The sequence below is a fragment of the Choloepus didactylus genome, chromosome 1, assembly GCF_015220235.1.
Source record: "Choloepus didactylus isolate mChoDid1 chromosome 1, mChoDid1.pri, whole genome shotgun sequence".
In the NCBI taxonomy this organism is placed as follows: domain Eukaryota; kingdom Metazoa; phylum Chordata; class Mammalia; order Pilosa; family Megalonychidae; genus Choloepus; species Choloepus didactylus.
In genome coordinates this window covers 6,136,964-6,160,773 of record NC_051307.1, presented here as the reverse complement: position 1 = coordinate 6,160,773, position 23,810 = coordinate 6,136,964, and positions in this window count along the sequence as shown.

The following is a 23,810-nucleotide window of genomic DNA, read 5'->3' as shown; positions in this document are numbered from 1 at the left end:
AGAGGTCTGCATTCAGGGATCCCACATCTCCAGGGCTGAAGATAACACAGAGACATTTGCTAAGCCAGTCTCCCTCAATAAATTCCTCTCACATTCCCAAAACATATTCCAGAGAAGCAGAACTCACAAACAATGGAAGTAAGAGATAGTTGAAACTTACTTTGTCATGCTAAAAATACCTGCTCCTCTTAATGGAGTATGGCAATCATTTCTGAAACAAAATTCATAAAGAAATTAAGAGGGAAATATTACCTAATGCTTAAGAGCATGTGGAGGCTAAAATTTGGGATGGGTGCATGTTAATTCTGTTTCCTTGTCTCTGGGTTCCAACAAATTAAAGACCAGTGTAGAATTTCCAGAAGATTCACAGGGGAGACTGGAGAGAGATTTTATATTGCAAGCCTATAGTGAACTCTTTCACAATTCATACCTCTTCTCCTCATCTCATCAACCAGGGATCGTCTTTCCGCATAACTAAGCAGCACCCAGTCCCAGCAAGTATTTCCATCCTCCTCTGAATTGAGCAAATGCATCTTTTTCTTGACTCAGGCAGAGCAGCTCTGCCTGCTTACCTCAGTCTTAGCCTATGATTACCCCAGATACTGGAGGCTCATCTTCCAACCCTGAGGATTATATCCAAACATTAAACAACAAAAGAAAGTCTGTCTCTACAAGAGGATTCTGATACCTCCTAAAACAATTAATTTGTCTCCATATTATCACAGTGTGTTTTAAAATGTTAATAACTACTAAATCCTCTTAGAACATTAGATTCTATTTAGGAAAATTTTCTTACATGCCATTTAGCTTCTGAAGTTTAACTGATTTATTATTATCAAACTTATATAGGTAATTGTTTTTATATGTGTTCCACATCAAAAATCATGACCTTCTCTTTTAGCACCACAGTTGGTTTCTATGGACAGAACAATGAAACTATGAAGTTGGATTCTGAAATTATGGAAGATGTGGCACCTCCTTGGTAGTTATGTGACCCCAGAAGGCCATATAGTCATGGTGCCGTCACCTCTGAGAGTCACTTTGGGATCTCTGCCAAATGAACTCAAGTCTCAAAGAATCACAAGTCAGGTAGTATCAGCATTTTGGTGACCAATCTCTTGTTTACAAAACCACTATGACATCAATCAAGATGATAGTTTAAGATGCTCCAGGATGCTTTTGTCCCACAGAATCTTTGAACAACTAGCAAAACTGTGAGTGCTCTCTTCCTCAAAGCTCTGGAAAACACTTAAGGGTTACAATAACTGGGTGAGTGCCAAATCAAGAATATGCATCTCTGAAAGTGGTACAAGAAGCTTGTGGTGCCCTTGCTGGCCCCTCCCCAACACAATGTAGAGCCAGCCTCTGCTCCCATTTTGGGTCCCTAGCCCTGTTCCAGAGAGAGCAGTGTAACCCCTATGCACATACTGGGATGCCATTATGTCAGTTCCAAACCATCTAGTGGCAGCATGAAAAACTGAACCAGGAAACTCCTCTCAGGCTGGACTTCCCAGAACTTGCCCACAAGCAGAAGCAGCTTGCAAATAGCTAAACAACATAAGCAACAATTAAGTCAAAGCATCACGGGGCAAAGGATTACAAGCTATAAGACATACAATGGAGCTCATGGTGGGGAGGGGAGTCTATTTCAAAAGGAATAAAGCAGACATTCAGATTCCTGTAAATGGGGAGATTCCAAAGACCATACACAAGTACAAGCCCAGAACAAGACACAGGCTCAGAAATAGGAATAAACTCAAAGAGAACCGCACCCAGTCACACAGTAGTCAAACTATGGAATGCTAAGGACAAGGGAAGTGTTTCGAAAGCTGCAATAGAAAAGCAATATGTTAAGTACAAGGGTGTTTCTATAACATTAAGTGTTAATTTCTCATTAGAAACCATGGAGACAAGAAGGTGGTAAGATGAAATATTTAAAGTGTTGAGTAAACACAATGAACAACCAAGAATTTTATATGTGGTGGGACAATCTTTCAAATATGAGGGAGAAAATAGGACATTTCCAGGTAAAGTAAAGCTGGGGGTGTTTGTCATCACAAGACCTGCCCTACAAGCAATGCTAAAGGAATTCTTTGGACTGAAATAACAATAGACCATGGATTGAAGTGACATAAAGAAATAAAGACGTCTGGTAAAAATTACCATATGGGCAATTAAAAATGTCAATACTATTGCATTTTTTGGTATGTAACTCCACTTTTTATGTCACACAGGTGCTAAAATGCAAACACATAAAAGTAGAAGAATGTTTTTTCATTAATTATAACAAATGTATGATACTAATGCAAGGTGGTAATAATAGGGTAGTATATGGGGAAAATACATCCAATGTAAATAAAGGATGATAGAACTATTTTAATAATCTTTTATCAATTGTAACAAATGTAACTACTGTTAAAAAAGTAAAATTATAAAAGAGTGCCATCATCAACAGTAACAAATGTTCCACACCAACACAAAGTGTTGGTGGTGTGGTGGTACACAGGAATCCTGTTTTTTATGCATGATTGTTTTGTAAATTCACAACTTCTCTAATAAAAAAAAAGTAAGGATAAAACTATGGTTTTGTATCCCTCAGGCCTCCAATGTGTTCCTTCTCTGTTTGCCCAGAGGTATTTGAGAGTCTCACTTCTAAATAAAACAATGCAACATTTCATTCTGAGTTTTCCACTGAAATTTCCTTGATTATATGGCTAGAGGTATATAGTAGAAATGTCTCCTTAGCCTTCTGGGAATCCTAGTGCTCCATCATATTAACTGTCAGTACTTTGGGGGCATTGAGTTAATGGACTTAATTGCTTAGGTACAAGCAGGACTTTGGACAGGTCTCCTTCATGCTGTGTTGTAACACTTAACTCTACTTATCACAATCTTTCTCTTTATGTCCTCACACAATTCCTCACAGAGCACTTATTTTAAAAAAAAAAATCTCACAACAACAACAAAAAACTAGGAAATCTATAAAGGTATAATTTGTACCAAGTCCAACAAAAAGGTGGGGAGATGAAGGGGATATAGGAACAGTGTATGTGTATGCTATTGAAGTTAAGTTGATATCAAATCAAACATGATTGCTATAGATTTAGGATGTTAAACTTAAGCCCCATGGTAACCACAAGAAAAATTTATTAAAAAAAAAATCCAAGAGGAAATGAGAAGAGACTCAAAATAGTACAGTACAAAAAATCAAATAAATAAGGAGTCAATAACAGAATAATTGAGGGACAAAAAACAATTGTATAAAAATTAGAAAGACCAAATAGTAAAATGGCAGAAAAAGTCCTGCATTATCAATAAATGTAAATGGATTAGACTCTCCAGTCAAAAGACAGAGATTGGCAGAATGGATAAAAAAAGCATGAACCAATTATATGCTATTTACAAGACTCTAACTTTAAATTCAAAGACACAAGTAGGTTGAAAATGAAAGAATTGAAAACAATATCGTGAAAATAGTAACCAAAAGAGAGCTGGGGTAGCTATACTAATAACAGATAAAAAGGATTTTAAATCAAAAAGCAATATGAGGAATAGTACAAAGAAAGTCATTATATTTTAACAAAGGGGTCAGTACAATGAGAAGACATAACAATTATAAATACATATGCACCTAACAGCAGAGCCGCCAAAATAAATAAAGCAAATATTGACAGATTTTAAGGGACAAATAGATGGTTCTACATTTGTAGTAGGAAACTTCAGTACACCATTTAATAATGTGCAGAATGTCTAGATGAATGATCAAGAAATACAGCACTTGAATGATACCCAATGCCAACTAAACTCAGCAGATATATATAGAACACTTCACCCAACAGCAGCACAATATACATTCTTTTCTAACTCACATGAATTATTCTCCAGGATAGGCCATATATCAGGCCTTAAAATAAGTCTCAATACATTTAAAATATTGAAATCATACAATGTGTCTCCTCCACAATAGAATAAAGCTAACAATCAAAGGCAGAGGAAGAACTGGAAAATTCTCAAATATGTGAAAATCAAGCAACAAACTATTAAACTACCAATAGGTTATAGAAGAAATCACAAGGGAAATCAGGAATTATCTTGAGACAAAAGAATACAAAAGCCCAACATGCCAAAATTTATGGGCTGCTGCAAAAGCAGTGCTGAGAAGGAAATTTATAGCAGTAAATATTTACATAAAAAGGAAGAAAAACTCATATCAGAAACCTAATCTCACAACTGGAGGTCTAGAAAATAGAAGAGCAACCTAAACCCAAAGTGAGCAGAGGGAAGAATAAAACAAAGATTACAGAAGAGATAAAGGAAATCAAGTATTAAATAGAGCATATAGGAAATTTCCTATATAACTACTTGTTAAATCATGCTTTGAAAGATATTATCTATTTTTATATATGTTATATTTCACAATAAGGATAAAACAGAAGCTGTGGAACTGTAACCCATAATATTCTTTGAAATTTGATCTCTAACTACTTATTGACTTGCACTTGGAAAGTTATCACTTCTATGTATATATGTTATATTCTACAATAAAAAATGATTAAAAAATAGAGAAAATCATAGACGCCAAAAGCTGGTTCTTATAAAAGATTGACAAAATTGACAAACCTTTAGCAAGACTCACAAAGAAAAAGAGAGATGGTGCAAATAATTAAAATCAGAAATGAAAGGTGGGACATTACTACTGATACTACAGAAATAAAAAAGATCATAATAATAAACTATGAACAACTGTATGCCAACATCTTAGATAATCTAGATGAAATGGGCAAATTCCTAGAAACACACAAACTACCTACACAGACTCAAGAAGATATGGAAGATCTTAACAAACCAATAAGAAGTAAACAGTTTGAGTGATTAATCAAAAACTTCTGAACAAAGAAAAGCCTGGAAGAAAATGGCTTCACTGGTGAATTTTACCAAATATTCCAAGAAGTTTAATACCAATCCTGTTCAAATTCTTCCAAAGAATTGAACAAGGGGTAACACTTCCAAACTCATTATATGATGCCAATATCAGTTTAACACCAAAGACAGATAAAGTTACTACAAGAAAAGTAAATTACAGACCAATTTCTCTTCTGAACAGAGAGAAAAAATTCACAAGAAAACACTAGCAAACCAAATCTGTCAGCACCTTAAAAGAATTATATACTATAATCAAGTGGAATTTATCCCAGGTGGTCAAATGCAAGAGTGGTTCAGCATAAGAATATCAATTAACAGAATGAAGGGAAAAAAACACACGATTATCTCAATTGATGCAGAAAATGCATTTGACAAAGTCCAGTACCCCTTCTTGATAAAAACACTCAGAAATCTAGTAATGGAAGGAAATTTCATCAGCATGCCACAGGGCATATATAAAAAAAACCCACAGCTAACATCATACTCAATGGTGAAAGACTGAAAGCTTTCCCTCTAAGATCAGGAACAGGAGAAGGATGGCCAGTGTTGTCACTGTTTTTCAACATTGTACTGGAAGTTCTAGCCAGAGAAATAAGGCAAGTAAAAGAAATAAGAGGCATCCAAATTAGAAAGGAAGAAGTAAAACTTTCCCTATTTGCAGATGACATGACTCTATATACAGAAAGCCTTGGAAAATCCACAACAAATTACTAGAGCTAATAAATTCAGCAAAGTGGAGGGGTATAATATCAACATGCAGAAGTCAGTAGTGTTCTATACAATAGTAATGAACACTCTGATGATGAAAGCAAGAAAAAAAAGTCCATTTACAGTAGCAACTAAAAGAATCAAATTTCTAGGAACAAATTTAACCAAGGATGTAAAGGACTTGTACATGGAAAACTACAAAACATTGCTGAAAAAATCAAAGATCTAAATAAATTGACAGACAGTCTTTGCTCATGGATTGTAAGACTAAATATTACTAAAACATCAATTCAACCCAAAGTAATTGACAGATTCAACACAATCCCAATCAAAATTCCAACAGTCTTCTTTGCAGAAAAGGAAATCCCAACATCAAATTTATATGGAAGGGAAGGGGCCCCAAATATTCAAAACCATATAGGAAAAGAACAAATTTGGAGGACTTATGCTTCCCAATTTAAAAATTTATTATAAAGCTACAGTAATCAAAATAGTAAGGTACTGGTACAAGGAGAGACATATAGAGTAATGGAATTTAATTTAGAGTTCTAAAATAATGTCCCACATCTATGGCCAATTAATTTTTGACAAGGGTGTCAATTCCACTCAATTGGAAAAAAAATAGTTTCTTTTACAAATGGCACTGGGGAAACTGAATATCCATATGCAAAAGAAATAAGGTAGACCCCTACCTCACAACATATACAAAAAATCAACTCAAAATGGATCAAACACTTAAGTAAAGAACCAAAGCTATAAAAGTCCTGGAAGACACCTTAGAAAAGCATCTTCAGAACTTTTATTAGGCAATGAATGGTTTTTTAGACTACACCAAAATCAAGAAAAAAAAAAACATATAAATGGGACTTCATCAAAATTACAAACTTTTTTGCAGCAAAGAACTTCATCATGAAAATAAAAAGACAACCTACAGAACGGAAGAAAATATTTGGAAACTGAATATCAAATAAGACTTTAATATCCATAATATATGAAGAACTCTTGCAACTCAAAACATAAAGACAAACAACTCAATTTAAAAATGGGCAAAAGACTTGAACAGACATTTCTTCAAAGAATATATACAGATGACCAGCAGGGACATTGTGCTGGTTTGAAGCTGTTATGTACCCCATAAAATGCCACGTTCTCTTAATCCATCCCTGTGGGGGCAAGATCTACCCTATTATTGGGTGGGAACTTTTGATCAGGCTGTTTCCATTCAAGGTGGGTCTTAATCCTTTACTGGAGTCCTTTAAGAGAGCTCGTGGAGAGAGAGAGAGAGCTTAGAAAGAAAATGTCCTGGGACCTATAGAAGGTGAGAAAGCCATTTTGAAACCAGAACCCAGGAGCGAGGGACCAGCAGACATCGCCATGTGCCTTCCATGTGACAGAGGAACCCCGGATGCCAGCAGCCTTTCCTCACAGAAGGTATCTTCCTCTTGATACATTAATTTGGACATCTTCATGGCCTTAGAATGGTAAAGTTGCAAAGTAATAAATCTCCTTGTAAAAGCCAAACCATTTCTGGTATATTGCATTCCGGCCACTTTAGCAAATCGAAACAGATGTGAAAAGATGCTCAATATCCCAAGCTATTAGGGAAATGCAAATCAAAACCATAAAGAGATAACATTTTATACCCAGGAGAATGGCTACTATTAAAGAAAAACAGAAAATAACAAGTGTTGGAGAGGATAGGAAGAAATAAGAACACTTCTTCATTGTTGGTGGGGATGTAAGATGGTTCAACCACCATGGAAGACAGTCTGGTGGTTCCTCAGAAACGTAGTATGATATAGAATTAACATATGACCTGGCATTCCCACTTCTAGGTATGTACTCAAAATATTGAAAGCAGGGACTTGAACAGATAATTGCCAATGATGTTCATGGCGGCATTATTCACAGTTGCCAAAAGGTGGAAGCAACCCAAGTGTCCTTCAGCCGATGAATGTATAAACAAAATGTAGTATATACATACAACAAAATATTATTCTGCCATAAAAGGAATGAAGTTCTGATATACAGATGAGCCTTGAAGACAGATGTGGAGTGAAATAAATGAGACACATAAGGATAAATATTTTATGATCCCACTGATATGAAATTATAGGAATAAGCAAATTCATAAGGTCAGAAACTAGACTACAGGTTACCAGGGGCCATGGTGGGGGTAGGGAATGGGGAGTTAATGCTAATTCATATAGAGTTTCTGTTTGGCTGATAGGAAAGATGTTAATGGATGGCAGTGATGGTAGCACAACATTGTGAATGTAATTAACAGCACTGAATTATGTATTTAAATGTGGTTAAAAGGGGAAATCTTAGATTGTATATGTTAATAGAATAAATCTTTTTAAAAAACAATAGGGAGGCGGGGCAAGACGGCGAATTGGTGAGGTGTCTGTTTTAGTTGCTCCTCCAGGAAAGTAGGTAGAAAGCCAGGAACTGCGTGGACTGGATGCTGTAGAGCAATTTGACTTTGGGCATACTTCATACAACACTCATGAACACGTTGAACTGCTGAGATCAGCGAAATCTGTAAGTTTTTGCGGCCAGGGGACCCGTGCCCCTCCCTGCCAGGCTCAGTCCCGTGGGATGAGGGGCCGCCAGGCTGGGAAGGAGAAGGGAGAACTGCACTGGCAGCTCTTATTGGAAACTCATTCTACTGATCCAAACTCCAACCATAGATAGACTGAGACCAGATACCAGAGAATCTGAGAGCAGCCAGCCCAGCAGAGAGGAGACAGGCATAGCAAAAAACAGCAAGAAAAACTCCAAAATAAAAGCAGAGGATTTTTGGAGTTCTGGTGAACATAGAAAGGGGAAGGGCAGAGCTCAGGCCCTGAGGCTCATATGCAAATCTCAAAGAAAAACTGATCTCTCTGCCCCCTGGATCTTTCCTTAATGACCCTAATTGCTTTGTCTCTTAGCATTTCAATAACCCATTAGATCTGCGAGAAGGGCTTTTTTTTTTTTTTTTTTTTTTTTTCTGTTTCTAAAACAATTACTCTAAGAAGCCCAATACAGAAAGCCTCAAAGACTTGCAATTTGGGCAGGTCAAGACAAGAGCAGAACTAAGAGAGCTCTGAGACAAAAGACAATAATCCAGTGGCTGAGAAAATTCAATTAACACCACAACTTCCCAAGAAAAGGGGGGTGTCCGCTCACAGCCATCATCCTGGTGGACAGAAAACACTCCTGCCCGTTGCCAGCCCCATAGCCCAGAGTTGCCCCAGACAACCCAGTGTGACAGAAGTGCTTCAAATAAAATGCACACACCACAAAATTCGGTGTGGACATTAGCCTTCCCTGCACCCTCAGCTGGTTGTCCCAGAGTTGGGAAGGTGGAGCAGTGTGAATTAACAAAGCCCCATTCAGCCATCATTTCAGCAGACTGGGAGCCTCCCTACACAGCTCAGCAGCCCAGAACCACCCTGGGGAGACGGCACTCACCTGTGACATAGCACAGTGATCCCTCAACAGAGGACCAGGGGGCGCACAGCCTGGAAGAGGGACCCACTAGCAAGTCTCAGGAGCCATACACCAATACCAAGGACTTGTGGGTCAGTGGCAGAGACAAACTGTGGCAGGAATGAACTGAAGGATTAGACTATTGCAGCAGCTTTAAAACTCCAGGAACACCAGGGAGATTTGACTGTTAGAGCCACCCCCCGTCCCTGACCACCCAGACACACGCCCCATATACAGGGCGGGCAACACCAACTACACACGCAAGCTTGGTACACCAATTGGACCCCACAAGGCTCACTCCCCCACACACCAAAAAGGCTAAGCAGGGGAGAACTGGCTTGTGGAGAACAGGTGGCTCGTGGACACCACCTGCTGGTTAGTTACAGAAAGTGTACTCCACGAAGCTGTAGATCTGATAAATTAGAGATAAGGACTTCAATTGGTCTACAAATCCTAAAAGAACCCTATCAAGTTAAGCAAATTCCAAGAGGCCAAAAACAACAGAAAATTATAAAGCATATGAAAAAACCAGATGATATGGACAACCCAAGCCCAAGTACCCAAATCAAAAGATCAGAAGAGACACAGTCCCTAGAGCAACTAATCAAAGAACTAAAGATGAACAATGAGACCATAGTACAGGATAAAAAGGATATCAAGAAGACCCTAGAAGAGCATAAAGAAGACATTGCAAGACTAAATAAAAAAATAGATGATCTTATGGAAATTAAAGAAACTGTTGACCAAATTAAAAAGATTCTGGATACTCATAGTACTAGACTAGAGGAAGTTGAACAACAAATCAGTGACCTGGAAGATGACAGAATGGAAAATGAAAGAACAAAAGAAAGAATGGGGAAAAAAAATGAAAAAATTGAAATGGACCTCAGGGATATGATAGATAATATAAAACGTCCAAATATAAGACTCATTAGTGTTCCAGAAGGGGAAGAAAAGGGTAAAGGTCTAGGAAGAGTATTCAAAGAAATTGTTGGGGAAAACTTCCCAAATCTTCTAAACAACATAAATACACAAATCATAAATGCCCAGAGAACTCCAAATAGAATAAATCCAAATAAACCCACTCCGAGACATATTCTGATCACACTGTCAAACACGGAAGAGAAGGAGCAAGTTCTGAAAGCAGCAAGAGAAAAGCAATTCACCACATACAAAGGAAACAGCATAAGACTAAGTAGTGACTACTCAGCAGCCACCATGGAGGCGAGAAGGCAGTGGCATGATACATTTAAAATTCTGAGTGAGAAAAATTTCCAACCAAGAATACTTTATCCAGCAAAGCTCTCCTTCAAATTTGAGGGAGAGCTTAAATTTTTCACAGACAAACAAATGCTCAGAGAATTTGCTGACAAAAGACCTGCCCTACTGGAAATACTAAATGGAGCCCTACAGACAGAGAAACAAAGAAAGGAGAGAGAGAGACTCGGAGAAAGGTTCAGTACTAAAGACATTCGGTATGGATACATTAAAGGATATTAATAGAGAGAGGGGAAAAGTATATATGACAAACATAAACCAAAGGATATGATGGCTGATTCAAGAAATGCCTTCACAGTTATAATGTTGAATGTAAATGGATTAAACTCCCCAATTAGAAGATATAGATTCACAGAATGGATTAAAAAAATGAACCATCAATATGTTGCATACAAGAGACTCATCTTAGACACAGGGACACAAAGAAATTGAAAGTGGAAGGATGGAAAAAATATTTCATGCAAGCTACAGCCAAAAGAAAGCAGGTGTAGCAATATTAATCTCAGATAAAATAGACTTTAAATGCAGGGATGTTTTAAGAGACAAAGAAGGTCACTACATACTAATAAAAGGGGCAATTCAACAAGAAGAAATAACAATCATAAATGTTTATGCACCCAATCAAGGTGCCACAAAATACATGAGAGAAACACTGGCAAAACTAAAGGAAGCAATGGATGTTTCCACAATAATTGTGGGAGACTTCAACACATCACTCTCTCCTATAGATAGATCAACCAGACAGAAGACCAATAAGGAAATTGAAAACCTAAACAATCTGATAAATGAATTAGATTTCACAGACATATACAGGACATTACATCCCAGATCACCAGGATACACATACTTCTCTAGTGCTCATGGAACTTTCTCCAGAATAGATCATATGCTGGGATATAAAACAAGGCTCAATAAATTTAAAAAGATTGAAATTATTCAAAGCACATTCTCTGACCACAATGGAATACAATTAGAAGTCAATAACCATCACAGACTTAGAAAATTCACAAATACCTGGAGGTTAAACAACACACTCCTAAACAATCAGTGGGTTAAAGAAGAAATAGCAAGAGAAATTGTGAAATATATAGAGACAAATGAAAATGAGAACAAAACATACCAAAATCTATGGGATGCAGCAAAACTGGTACTGAGGGGGAAATTTATGGCACTAAACGCATATATTAAAAAGGAAGAAAGAGCCAAAATCAAAGAACTAATGGACTAACTGAAGAAGCTAGAAAATGAACAGCAAAACAATCCCAAAGTAAGTAGAAGAAAAGAAATAACAAGGATTAAAGCAGAAATAAATGACATAGAGAAAAAAAAAATAAAGAGGATAAATATCACCAAAAGTTGGTTCTTTGAGAAGATCAACAAGATTGACAAGCCCCTAGCTAGACTGACAAAATCAAAAAGAGAGAAGACCCATATAAACAAAATAATGAATGAAAAAGGTGACATAACTGCACATCCTGAAGAAATTTAAAAAATTATAAGAGTATACTATGAACAACTGTATGGCAACAAACTGGATAATGTAGAGGAAATGGACAATTTCCTGGAAACTTATGAACGACCTAGATTGACCAGAGAAGAAATAGAAGACCTCAACCAACCCATCACAAGCAAAGAGATCCAATCAGTCATCAAAAATCTTCCCACAAATAAATGCCCAGGGCCAGATGGCTTCACAGGGGAATTCTGCCAAACTTTCCAGAAAGAAATGACACCAATCTTACTCAAACTCTTTCAAAACATTGAAGAAAATGGAACACTACCTAACTCATTTTATGAAGCTAACATCAATCTAATACCAAAACCAGGCAAAGATGCTGCAAAAAAGGAAAACTACAGGCCAATCTACCTAATGAATATAGATGCAAAAATCCTCAACAAAATACTTGCAAATCGAATCCAAAGACACGTTAAAAAATCATACACCATGACCAAGTGGGGTTCATTCCAGGCATGCAAGGATGGTTCAACATAAGAAAATCAATGTATTACAATACATTAACAATTCGAAAGGGAAAAATCAAATGATCATCTCAATAGATGCTGAAAAAGCATTTGACAAAATCCAACATCTGTTTTTGATAAAAACACTTCAAAAGGTAGGAACTGAAGGAAACTTCCTCAATATGATAAAGAGCATATATGAAAAACCCACAGCCAGCATAGTACTTAATGGTGAGAGACTGAAAGACTTCCCTCTAAGATCAGGAACAAGACAAGGATGCCCGCTATCACCACTGTTATTCAACATTGTGCTGGAAGTGCTAGCCAGGGCAATCCAGCAAGACAAAGAAATAAAAGGCATCCAAATTGGAAAAGAAGGAGTAAAACTGTCATTGTTTGCAGATGATATGATCTTATATCTGGAAAACCCTGAGAAATCGATGATACAGCTACTAGAGCTAATAAACAAATTTAGCAAAGTAGCAGGATACAAGATTAATGCACATAAGTCAGTAATGTTTCTATATGCTAGAAATGAACAAACTGAAGAGACACTCAAGAAAAAGATACCATTTTCAATAGCAAATAAAAAAATAAAGTATCTAGGAATAAACTTAACCAAAGATGTAAAAGACCTATACAAAGAAAACTATATAACTCTACTAAAAGAAATAGAAGGGTACCTTAAAAGATGGAAAAATATTCCATGTTCATGGATAGGAAGGCTAAATGTCATTAAGATGTCAATTCTATGTCAGTATTAGTGCATACAGCCACTGTCAAAAAAAAAAAAAAAAAGCTGAAAAAGAGCCCAGACTTCAATTAGTGATATGAATGAAGCAGGTCTGGTTAAGACCAGGGCAAGCCAGGCCAAAGGGTAAAGGTTGAAACTGATTGTGTTTTAAAACTTCAACTTTCATATGAGACCAAGGGAATAGATATCTATTTGGTACAGGATCTAAATTTTCTAAACGGTACAACTCTACAGTCGATTTGTTCAAACACCACAATTGCATGGAACTTTGAATAGGAAGTGAGATACGGTAGGTTAGTATAGGCTGGAGTGAAATAGTGACACATCCTAGAGTAATTTGGGCAGAAAATAAAAAATATATTTACAGCCTCCCCCTCCCCAGCCCCGAGGATCTGGGGGAAGGTGCAGATGTGTTGGACATCCTCACCTGGACTGGTGTTGATGTTGTCACAAACATTGGGACTGGCGGTTTGATGTGCTGAGCCCTCGATCATGGGACTTGCCCTTATGAAGCTCATTACCACAAAGGAGAGTCTAAACTTGTATGTAATGGTGCCTAAGAGTCTCCCCCTGAGTACCTCTTTGTTGCTCAGATGTGGCCCTCTCTCTCTCTAACTGAGCCATCTCAACAGGTGAACTCACTGCCCTCCCCTCTACGTGGGACCCGACTCCCAGGGGTGTAAATCTCCCTGGCAATGCAGAGTATGACTCCCGGGGATGAATGTGGACCGGGCATCGTGGGACTGAGAGTATCTTCTTGACCAAAAGGGGGATGCAAAATGAGACGAAATAGTTTCAGTGGCTGAGAGATTCCAAATGGAGTTGAGAGGTCACTCTGGTGGACATTCTTATGCACTATATAGATAACACCTCTTAGGCTTTAATGTATTGGAATAGCTAGAAGTAAATACCTGAAACTACCAAACTCCAACCCAGCAGTCTGGACTCCTGAAGACAATTATATAATAATGTAGATTACAAGGGGTGACAGTGTGATTGTGAAGACCTTGTGGATCACACCCCCTTTATCTAGTGTATGGATGAGTGGAGGAATGGGGATAAAAACTAAAGGACAAATGGGGTGGGATGGGGGGATGATTTGGGTGTTCTTTTTTCACTTTTATTTTTTATTCTTGTTCTGGTTCTTTCTGATGTAAGGAAAATGTTCAGAGATAGATTGTGGTGATGAACGCGTAACTATGTTATCATACTGTGGACAGTGGATTGTATATCATGGATGATTGTATGGTGTGTGAATGTATTTCAATAAAACTGAATTTAATTAAAAAAAAAAAAAAGATGTCAATTCTACCCAAACTCATCTACAGATTCAATGCAATCCCAATCAAAATTCCAACAACCTACTTTGCAGACTTGGAAAAGCTAGTTATCAAATTTATTTGGAAAGGGAAGATGCCTCGAATTGCTAAAGACACTAAAAAAGGAAAACGAAGTGGGAGGACTTACACTCCCTGACTTTGAAGCTTATTATAAAGCCACAGTTGTCAAAACAGCATGGTACTGGCACAAAGATAGACATATAGATCAATGGAATCAAATTGAGAATTCGGAGATAGACCCCCAGATCTATGGCTGACTGATCTTTGATAAGGCCCCCAAAGTCATTGAACTGGGTCATAATGGTCTTTTCAACAAATGGGGCTGGGAGAGTTGGATATTCATATCCAAAAGAATGAAAGAGGACCCCTACCTCACCCCCTACACAAAAATTAACTCAAAATGGACCGAAGACCTCAATATTAAAGAAAGTACCATAAAACTCCCAGAAGATAATGTAGGAAAACTTCTTCAAGACCTTGTATTAGGCAGACACTTCCTAGACTTTACACCCAAAGCACAAGCAACAAAAGAAAAAATAGATAAATGGGAACTCCTCAAGCTTAGAAGTTTCTGTACCTCAAAGGAATTTGTCAAAAAGGTAAAGAGGCAGCCAACCCAATGGGAAAAAATTTTTGGAAACCATGTATCTGACAAAAGACTGATATCTTGCATATATAAGGAAATCCTACAACTGAATGACGATAGTACAAACAGCCCAATTATAAAATAGGCAAAAGATATGAAAAGACAGTTCTCTGAAGAGGAAATACAAATGGCCAAGAAACACATGAAAAAATGTTCAGCTTCACTAGCTATTAGAGAGATGCAAATTAAGACCACAATGAGATACCATGTCACACCAATTAGAATGGCTGCCATAAAACAAACAGGAAACTACAAATGTTGGAGGGGATGTGGAGAAATTGGAACTCTTATTCATTGTTGTTGGGACTGTATAATGGTTCAGCCACTCTGGAAGTCAGTCTAGCAGTTCCTTAGAAAACTAGATATAGAGTTATCATTCAATCCAGAGATTGCACTTCTCGGTATATACCCAGAAGATCAGAAAGCAGTGACACGAACAGATATCTGCACGCCAATGTTCATAGCAGCATTATTCACAATTGCCAAGAGATAGAAACAACCCAAATGTCCTTCAACGTATCAGTGGATAAATAAAATGTGGTATATACACACGATGGAATACTACACAGCAATAAGAAGGAACGATCTCGTGAAACATATGACAACATGGATGAACCTTGAAGACATAATGCTGAGCGAAATAAGCCAGGCACAGAAAGAGAAATATTGTATGCTACCACTAATGTGAACTTTGAAAAATGTAAAACAAATGGTTTATAATGTAGAATGTAGGGGAACTAGCGATAGAGAGCAATTAAGGAAGGGGGAACAATAACCCAAGAAGAACAGATAAGCTATCATGGGTAAATTTAACATTCTGGGAATGCCCAGGAATGACTATGGTCTGTTAATTTCTGATGGGTATAGTAGGAACAAGTTCACAGAAATGTTGCTATATTAGGTAACTTTCTTGGGGTAGAGTAGGAACATGTTGGAAACAAAGTTGTTATCTTAGGTTAGTTGTCTTTTTCTCACTCCCTTGTTATGGTCTCTTTGAAATGTTCTTTTATTGTATTTTTTTAATTATTTTTGTTTATTTTTTTATTTTTCATACAGTTGATTTAAAAAAAAAAGTTAAAAAAAGCAAGGAAAAAAATATGTAGAGCCCCCTTGAGGATCCTGTGGAAAATGCAGGGGTATTGGCTTACCCCACCTCGATGGTTGCTAACATGACCACAGACATAAGGGACTGGTGGTTTGATGGGTTGAGCCCTCTACCACAGGATTTACCCTTGGGAAGACTGTTGCTGCAAAGGAGAGGCTAGGCCTCCCTATAATTGTGCCTAAGAGCCTCCTCCCGAGTGCCTCTTTGTTGCTCAGATGTGGCCCTCTCTCTCTGGCTAAGCCAACTTGAAAGGTGAAATCACTGCCCTCCCCCCTACATGGGATCAGACACCCAAGGGAGTGAATCTCCCTGGCAACGTGGAATATGACTCCCAGGGAGGAATGTAGACCCGGCATCGTGGGATGGAGAACATCTTCCGGACCAAAAGGGGGATGTGAAAGGAAATGAAATAAGCTTCAGTGGCAGAGAGATTCCAAAAGGAGCCGAGAGGTCACTCTGGGGGGCACTCTTATGCACAATTTAGACAACCCTTTTTAGGTTCTAAAGAATTGGGATAGCTGGTGGTGGATACCTGAAACTATCAAACTACAACCCAGAACCCATGAATCTCGAAGACGATTGTATAAAAATGTAGCTTATGAGGGGTGACAATGGGATTGGGAAAGCCATAAGGACCACACTCCCCTTTGTCTGGTTTATGGATGGATGAGTAGAAAAATAGGGGAAGGAAACAAACAAACAAACAAACAGACAAAGGTACCCAGTGTTCTTTTTTACTTTAGTTGCTCTTTTTCACTCTAATTATTATTCTTGTTATTTTTGTGTGTGTGCTAATGAAGGTGTCAGGGATTGATTTGGGTGATGAATGTACAACTATGTAATGGTACTGTGAACAATCAAATGTACGATTTGTTTTGTATGACTGCGTGGTATGTGAATACATCTCAATAAAATGAAGATTTAAAAAAAAAAAACCGTAGGACTGTGCAACACAAACCATGAAATGTAGTATGAACTATGGGCTATAGTTGATAATAACAATAGTAAAAATAATAATACAATACTGTTTCATTGTTTGTAACAAAGGTAACACATTAATGCAAAGCATTAATAATATGGAAAACTGTGTGTGTAAGTGGGGGTATATAGAAACTTTGTACTTTCTGCATGATTTTTCTGTAAACCTACAACTCCCATAATTTAACAAAAACCACCCTGAGGAAATTAGGAAACACTGAATCAGGGCAGGCACAACTCCTTATTGGCACACCAAGGGAACATCTGTCCATTGGAGCTCTGTCCTTCCTTCAAGTGAGTGGCACTTCCTACGTAAAGCCAAATCCAAAACTTCAGGCCCAAATTAGTAGCAAGTCCTGTCTTCTCACAGTGCTTTGCATTTCAGTTATAGATTTTTCACCATATGTACAACATAAATTGCATCTTGCCCACTAAAAAAAAATATATCCATTCTCCCTTTGACCGTACAAATAGAGTTCTAGCTGGGCAATGGAAACGCATTTCCCAGGCTCCTTTGCAGTGGCTGTGTGCACCTGTGACTTTTGCATCACTTAGTCAAAAAGAAATAGCTGTAATGGACCTTGTCTCCTCTCCCTCCACCTGAGTTGGAACATTGACCAACTTCAGAGGAACACAAGATCTATTTTTAAACAGTAAGCCATTAAAATGTAGGGTACAGTCTGAGTTGTTTGGGAAAGCCAAGGAATGCTGGGAGGAAACAACTTCTGCAGAGGCAGGCTTTCTGAGCAGCAAGAAGTTGCTTCCTGCATACGAGGGGGTGGGCGGAGGAGAGAAGTTAAATAGGAACATATGGTGGGAGATTAACCAACCCCAACATCCCTCTAATCTCCAGTTGTCCGGCTATCCCTACTGTAATTACAGGCCATCAGATCAGATTCAAAGGCCACCAGATGTTCAAGGCCTAAGCCAAGAATTACCCATTTGGCTGCCCTCTTAGCAAGTGAGTGCCCTGCCTGGAAGGCAGAGCTGCTTTTAAACTGAACCATAAGATGGAAGCATTTTTAGATTCTTTCCCAGGAAGTGAGAGAATGGAGTAAACCAGAACATTAACCATTTTCTTCCTAACAGAACCACAGCACGGAGGCTGGTGAGCACAAATTTTTAATCACAGTAAAGGCACCTGTTGGGATTTTAACCCAGCAAATTCTCGCTGCTCCTTTGAGCTCAGACAGTTCCTGCTCTGACTTTTCTTTTGGGGGACAATATCCATCTCACTGGTTGTTTTTCCTTCATGCTCCAGTGAATTAGTCTCTTCCTCCTTTGAAATACGAAAAGCAAAAGCCAAGTTTCTTCATTCCTTATTTTACACAGAAGCATATTTTGAAATGCAGCCAATAAGAAGAGGCTTTCTTATCTGTGTTTTGTTGGTGGAACCTCTTTGATATTTGTGGTCTTTTCCAGGAGATAACTTAATCCATATTTGGGGGTGGAGGGGTGATATCTCCCCCAAACTAAGAGTGTCAGCTGAGATATCTAAATCTATATATATTCTTTCTGGTTTTAAATTTTCCTGTAATCATGAAACCACTTTAAGTTATGTATGTATTGTTGAAAGCCTGATTCTGATTTATCTGGTGTGAAATTCCATTAACTAAATAATTTTTCCAGCAGATACAACCTAGGACCACACCACTGGCTGTTCTTGACTCAGGTTCTTCTTTGTGTTCATTTTAGAAAGTTGAGGACCTCGTACGAAACAGTGGCATCTGCCAAATGTGCAAATTCACCCAGTGTTTTATATCTACTAAAACAGAACCTATAAAATCATGGGGCTTAAAATTGTTCTAGGGTCAAATTCAGACCTATGGAATTTTGATAAGTTCCCAAGTGATTCTAACGGGCTGCCAGGCTTAAGACCAGTGGCCTTATCTAATGTTACTTTTTTTGTAAGTATTATGGCCCTTGATTTGTAGTCTGAAAGATCTACAGGTGACCAAGCTTATTTCCAGTGATCCATTGGGTATAGGTGAATAGGTAAGGCAGGATTGTGCTCCGGAGGTCAAACATCTGGGCTTGAACCCAGCTCTGTCACCCACCAGCTCATAACAATGAACTAGTTACTTAACTTTCTTCTCTGTATTTCAATTTCTGGGTTACTAAGTGATGGTAAAGCACTTTTCACTTCCTTTTACATATTAAGAGTTCATTTATAGCACTGAAATAATAATTATCTTATCCTAACTTCAGTGCCTAGATTGGCCATGCTGGGATTTGTTCCTGCCAAGGAGAAATGTCATGAAACCCTGGGCTGAGCAAGTGTTTAGATCTCCCTCAATGCTGATGCCTTCCATGCAGTATCTAATTTGCTTCTCTCATCTCCCAAGTCTTCCCTTGGACCTTCAGATAGGGCCATCCCTCTACCCTCACCCTCCTCCTTTACCTCCTACACATTAACCCTAACTGTAGCTCGTCAGTGCTCTTAACCCACAGCCTCGCCTTGGCTTTCTGTAATGCCATGTGTCAGTCAAATGTTTTGTGTTCTAATCCCAGGTGCTAACACGGTCTCCAGTTTGGAAATCTTGCCTTGTATCTGTCCCATCCACCAAATCTTGATTCTGTCCATATAGCCCTAATTCCTTGCCTTAACCCATAAATTAAAAGCTGAGGAACACTACAAGTACTCCCTAGTGTGATTGGAGTGATGCCTACCATAACCACTAGCGTTCATCTAGAAATATTGGTCAATGCAATTTGAAAACTCAAAAGAACATAAATATTGTTAGAGAGGGGGCATAATCATATTTTCAAATAATATTTTGTATCTAGAAAAAAACAAGAAATAAACTAAAAATCAATTAGAGATATTAAGGAGAAATAAAAGTTTCACAAAACTGATATGCAAAATTAATAGCTTTCCAATATACAGTTAAAAAAATCATAGAAGGAAAAATATCCCATTTATAATCATCACCTAAAAAGATGGCATACCTAGACAGACATAAGTGTTACAAGTAATATGCTCAACGTACATAAAAGAATTTGTATTCTACTGAGTCATAAAAATTATTTGAGTGATTTGAAAAAATAAACCATGTTTTTGGATGAAGAGGTCTATTTCCTAAATTAATCTAGACATTCAAGGCAATGTCAATTAAAATACCAAAAACATTTTTCAACTTGACAAAATGATCCTAACATTTATTTCAAAGTATAAATATGTAAAAGGAGCCAGAAAAAAATTAGAAAAGTATGAAGGAAGACTAGCCATATCAGATATTACAACACCTGACCCTAAAATAATTTAAAATGTTTCATACTGGAGAAGTACGTCAATGAAACAGAATGAAGAATCTATAACTAAAACAATCTCCTAATGAAATTTAGCTCATGATTAAAGTGGTGTTTCTAATCAGTGGGAAAAAGAGACATTAACAAAGGGAATGGGAAAATTGACTATTTAGGAAAAAATAAAATGGGCTTTCTTCCTCATTTCTTAGCCCAAAACTGAATTTCAGATGGATGAAAGAGTTAAACAGGAAAAACTCAATCATGAAACTTCTGAAAGAAAGCATAGGTAAGTGAGTTAGTAATCTAGGCAGGATCAAAGGGTCAGAAGTTTGAAACAAAGATGGCTACACAAAAATGCAAAATTCTATATGGAAAAAAAGTCATTTAAAATTGTTGGAGGGCACAATTGAAAAAGGACTAATTTTCCTTATTTATAGAGCTTACACAAATCAGTAAGAAAATTATACACACATATACACACACACATACACTTCCCAAAATTTATCCTGGTGGTATTATCCTAAATGTTGACCAAAACATATTTATGTATTAAATAGATAGATGCCAATATATTTATATATCTGGAAAGAATTCAAGTGTTTACCTTTAGAAGGAGAATATGATGAGAGAGATATTCTTATTATTTAATTAGTATATCTAGGCTGTTTGAATTTTTGGCCTTACACTTGGGTTTATTTAACTAAAAATCTTTCTTAAAACACGACACATCTACAGAAAAGTACACAAATTATATGTGCACGCTCAATGAATTATCACAAAATGAACACGTTAATGTAACCTTACTGGATCAAAAAAAAGAACGTTTCCAGAACATCAGAAGCCCCCTTGTGCCCTGTCCAGTTACTAACCCCCTTCTTCTCCATGGGCAACCACTAGCCTGACTTCTAGCACCAGAGATCAGCTTTCCTTGATTACGAACTTTATGCGAATAGAATCATCCAATATCTACTCTATGTGTGTGAGATTCATACATGTTGTTGGGTGTAGCAGTAGTTCATATTCTGCTGTGTAGATGCCACAGTTTAAGCATACTGAGAGGTATTTATGTATGCTATTATTAATGGGTTGTTTCCCATTTGGGGCTATTTTGAATAATGCGAGTAATAAAATTCTTGTGCATGTCTTTAGTGCATATATATACACATTTCTATTGGCATATACCCAGGAGCAGAACCGTGTGTACTCAGATTTATAGATAATGATGAACAGTTGTTACACACATTCATGAATACAAAGTTGTTAACATTTTAAAATATAGCCATATGTAATGGTATCTCTCTGTGATTTTAATTTGTATTTCCCTTATTAACATCTTTTCATATAAAGTATTTATTGACTATTTTGATATCCTTTTTGTAATGTCTCCTATCCATTTTTTCTGTTCAGTGATCTTTTCTTACTAATTTGTAGTTTTTTATATATTCTGGTTAAAAACTCCTTTTCAAGTATATGAATTGCAACTATCTTCTCCCCCTTTCCAACTTGTCTTCTTTACTCTCTTAATGGTGTCTTTTAGTGAAGAGACATTTTTAATTCATCAATATTTTCCTCTATAGTTAATATATTTTTGTCCTATATTAGAACTCTTTGCCTACATTAAGTTCATAGATATTTCCCAGTGTTATCTTTCAGAAAGTTTATTGTTTTATTTTTTATATTTGGAATTCACATACACAAAAACGCTTTTATTATGCCTTGAGGTAGGGTCAAGATTCTTTTATATTCCACGTAATTATCCCACTCACCCAGCACCATATTTTGAAAATTCAGTCCCTTCTTCACTGCTGTGCAGTGCTATCGTTCCATAAATCAGGCTTCCAGATGTGCATGGCCCGGGGCTCTTTACTGTTCCCACTGGTTTATTGTCTATCCTTGTGACAATACCACACTTCATTTCTTTCTGAGCATCAGAATGTCTTGATATTTGTGAGTGTAAGTCCTCCAACTCAGTCTTCCTTCTAAGTTGTCTTCTCAATTTGTTGAACATTTTCATTTCCATTTAAAATTTAGAATCAGCTTGCAAATTTAAACACACACACACATAAATAAAACTGGTAATCTGATAAGGATTCTATTAAATATATAAATCAATTTGAGGAGAATTGAAACCTTTACAATATTGAATCTTCTAATTCTTAACCATGATTTATGTCTCTATATAATCTTTAATTTCTATCAATAATGGCTTTGGATTTTTAGTGTAGTTTTTGTTTATCATTTGTTAGTGTTACTATTATGTATTTAGCATTTGGGGAGTACTAATGGAAATGGTGTTGCTTTAAAATTTTCAATTTCTATTTGTTTGTTCCTGATGCATACAAATACAATATATTTTTATCTTGATCTTTTTCACACTGTATTGCACCAGTCAGTACCTCCATTATAATGTTTGCTTCATAAAATATATTGATAAATATTTCCTCCTTTTATATTCCCTAGAATGCAATGGGTGAGTTTGTTATTATTTATTTCTTACATATTTAGATAATTTACCACTGAAGCCACACGTGCCTAGAGTTTTCTATGAAGTGAGGTTTCAATTTCAACTACAGTTTCACATTCATTAAAAGATACAGGATTATTGAGGTTTTTCTGTTTCTTCTTGCATCTGTTATAGCAAGCTGTGTTTTTCTTGAAATTTGTCTATTTCATTGAAAATTTAAAATATTAGCCTGAAATTGATTATAAAAGACTTTTATTATTTTTAAATGTCCATGGAATCTGTCTTATTGTCTTAGTTTTCATTCCCTATATGGGTTAGTATGTACCATCTATCAGTCTTGTCAAGGATTTCTGTTGAGTGTAGGAACTGATTCATAAAAGTGACTCTGTGCAGAGATTGCCAAGATGCAGCAACAGGGGCCATATTTACCCTCCTGGTCTGTTTTCATGCTATTGGACATCAAGCAATGAAGGAAATGGTCCCCTGAAATGTGGGGAGGTGAGCCCTACAGTTACCTGCAGCTTACTGCCTGGAGAGGGTCTCCAGAATGCAATTTCAGGCAGTCTCTCTGAGCTGGGGAGAAGGAGCTGGGAGCTCCAGGAGGCCAAGGCATATAGAATCCAGATGTCCACAGAGGAGAGAGCTGCAGAGACGTAGAATACTGCAGAGATCTGCAGAGGGTGCCCCTTGAGGGTTCAGCTGAGTATGGAGCAGAGTAGGCATTGGATGAATCTGTCCAAGCCAAGAGCCCAAACTATAGTTCTCATGCAGGGCAAGAAATATTGCCTGTTTCTCATCATTCATGGGACATCAAGCAGTGTACTCAGGAGGATTGTGCCTCAGTAGTGGGAAAAATTAACCTCAAATATATGTTGCTCTGGTTCCACCTAGCCATGCTTAAAAGCAATACTGAATTAGATCAGGCT